Source organism: Exserohilum turcica, assembly GCF_000359705.1.
Source record: "Exserohilum turcica Et28A unplaced genomic scaffold SETTUscaffold_6, whole genome shotgun sequence".
NCBI classification, from domain to species: Eukaryota; Fungi; Ascomycota; class Dothideomycetes; order Pleosporales; family Pleosporaceae; genus Exserohilum; species Exserohilum turcicum.
The window spans coordinates 350,677-353,754 of NW_007360277.1; positions in this window are offsets into that span (position 1 = coordinate 350,677).

Here is a 3,078-nt window from a genome sequence, read left to right on the forward strand (position 1 = left end):
GCTCTGGCACTCTCCATGCCCCCCTGCACCTGTCTGACGTGACATCGGTCATGTTCGCCTATGCCGACCAGCACATTGAGTCGAGTCGAGGTCGAAGCGAGTCGAGTCCACCATGCAGAAGCGTCGACTCGACTCGACTCGAGTGCGGTCCAGTCCAATATTTTTTTTCGCCCGACCAACAAGCGCCCGGGTCTTGGCAATTCACCCACGTAACGCAGCGTCCACCCTCCCCCCCTTCTCGCTTGGCCGCCGCCCCAGAGTCAGGTACGCTACGCTACCGGCTGCGTTTTACGTACGTAGATAAAATCAGATGGTCCGACGGCACCGGGACCGGGATCGGAGATGGGCGTTTAGATGGGAGTGCGAAACAGCAGGACAAGAAAAAAAAATTCAGAGTCAAGATGCGCTGCATGACCGTGGTCGTTGGCCGTTGGCCGTTGGCCGTAAGACCGTTGGCAGTGGGCCGCCCATGACTATGTATGTATGCAAACGTCACACCATCGGGAGGGCCCAGATGCAAACGTGCTCGACGCGCACAAAAAAAAATGAAACAGGGCGAAACGTCATCTTGTGGATGCTGCAAAGTACAGCGTCCATTGTTGAAGAGTAGTAACGTGGTGCTATCTCGACTCGACTCGACTCGACTCGACTCGACTCGTTTTCTGTCCAAGTACATGGATACGCTACGATACGCTACGTACGGGTTACGCTACAACCACGCCAAGTGTTCCGTATACCATCTCTCACAGCCATAGCATTCTCCTTCCTATCTCAACCATTACTCGTCGGCCCGGTACGTTTCATGACCAGCATGACGCGGTGCTCCCTTCATCTACGTAGCCATGTACGTCAGACGTGGTGTGTGCGCTTGTATGCACGTCAGGTCAGTAACTCGGTTGATAGTGTTTCTTTTTTGTGTTTGTGTTATTTCCGCCGTGGGGACGGCCATGGCAAGGCGGTTGGGCGGGAGATCGGGGAGTTCGTCCGTTGGATGGGTAGATGGATGGATGGAGAGTGCAAGTCCTATACATGTATACATACATAGAGATATACATATGTATATACAACTAGATAGCTAGTTAGCTAGCTAGTTACCTACATACATACATACATACATACATACCAACAAACCAACCAACAAACCCACATACCTTTGCCACTCACTCACTCAACTACCCAGCCCATCCCACCCCCCAAACCACCAAGAAAACCCGCGTATATTCCCACCCACAGACCCAGCCAGTCTTCCGCCCAGCCCTCCAACCTCTCGGTCCTTTCCTTGCACTCGCCCCCTTTCCTCGCCCCATTCGCCACTCGCATTCGCATCTCCGCGCACTCTGTCTCATACACAAGCGCCATTGTTCGGCGGAGCCGCAGAAAGTCTTGGTTTCCGAGGCTCTGTCTCTGCCAGGCCTGCACGACACACACACGAGTCACTCGAGTTAGGGGGGGTGGGGGGGGGTTATTTTAGATTGAGGCGAAGGCGAAGGCGAGGGTTGGGACTAGTGGCTGTGTGATTAGTATGGCGAGTGACTGACTGACTAGATTGCACAAGGCTGGGACACACACACACACACACACATGCACTTTACACGCACGGCACTAGGACAAGACGGACGAGCGGGTGGATGGGATAGTAGTGTCACGATGTGCGGATACGAGGTCTGGGTATGGGTATACATGTACACACTATAGCTAGTTAGTTAGTTAGCAGTCGAGTGGGTACCCAGCGGGCGTTGGATGTACATGGTGATTATTTTAGTCTCGGGTTTCTTGGGCTGGGCAACACGCGCGTACCTAACTAACTAAACCAACTTACTACTCTAACTGATACTATCAAGTGCGTCCGGGAATAGCAGGCGTGGATTGCATGGCCATGGCCATGGCGAGTACGACACTAGTAACACCAGTGATCGTGATGATGCTGGGGGTTTTTTTTTCGTTCAAAGGAAATAGGTTAGCGGAGGCTCAAGGGCGGAGGATTTCGTAGTGAATGCAGCATGCATGGGTGGATAGATAGATAGATACGAACGAGTTGAATGTACATACATTTACACTAGATAGACGGAAAAACTCCCCCCCCCTTCCCCCCCCCCCAAAAAAAAAGTCAGACTGACAGAGAGAGAGACTGAGAGAAAGAGGGAAGGGCGGGCGCCCTGCATCATCGCCAAGCCCCGCGATACCGCTAACAACCCCCTCCCCTCCCCTCCCCTCCTCCCTTGTCTCCTTGTTGGTTGGTTGGTTGGTCTTCTTCTTTTTTTTCGTGCTCACTCCCCCCCTCCCATGTTTAGTTCCGTCTGGGCAAACGTTGGGTGTGCTTAGCTAGCTGGCTAGTTGATTAGTTGATTAGTTAGTTAGCTAGCTAGTTAGTTAGTTTGGTACATGGATGTATGTATGTATGTATGTATGTGTGTATGTATGTGTGTATGTATGTGAGTATGTGTGCCAGCCTGGTACTTACTTTCCTTACTGTAAGTACCCAAGTTCCTTAGCGCTCAAGGACTCGACACCTTGGCGGGAGCACCAAGTAGATGCAGAACAACTAAAGTAAACCCAGAAATGCGTCCAAAAACTACTACTCCTACTCCTACTCCTACGTACTCATACATGCTGTGTGTGTGTGAGTGGGGGGGTGGGCATGGATTTACCAGGTGCTGGGTTACAGTAGGGCCGGTTTTTTTTCTACCTCTTTGCATGTTTTTTTTTCAAATTCAGGAACAGCAAACATGGGTGTTTGGACATGTCGGTGCTATACAATGCCCGTGGGTAGATTAAAACAAAAGGATAAGGATGATGATTGATGGGTGTGTGGGTTTTTTTTTGGACGTAAGTAGGGCTGGGCTAGGCTGGGCTGGGCTGGATTGCGGGTTCTGTGGCGAAGGCCATGGCAATGGTAAGCAGAATGAGTCCAGCCCTGTTATTTTTTTGGGAGGGGGGGGGGCGGGAGGCCAACGTATGGATGTGGGTGTGGGTGTGTGCATACTACACCTACTTATTTCTATCTAGTTTTTACCCTAGGATTTTCTTACACAAGGGGACGGATAAGAATTGTTCAAGCACGACACACACACACACACA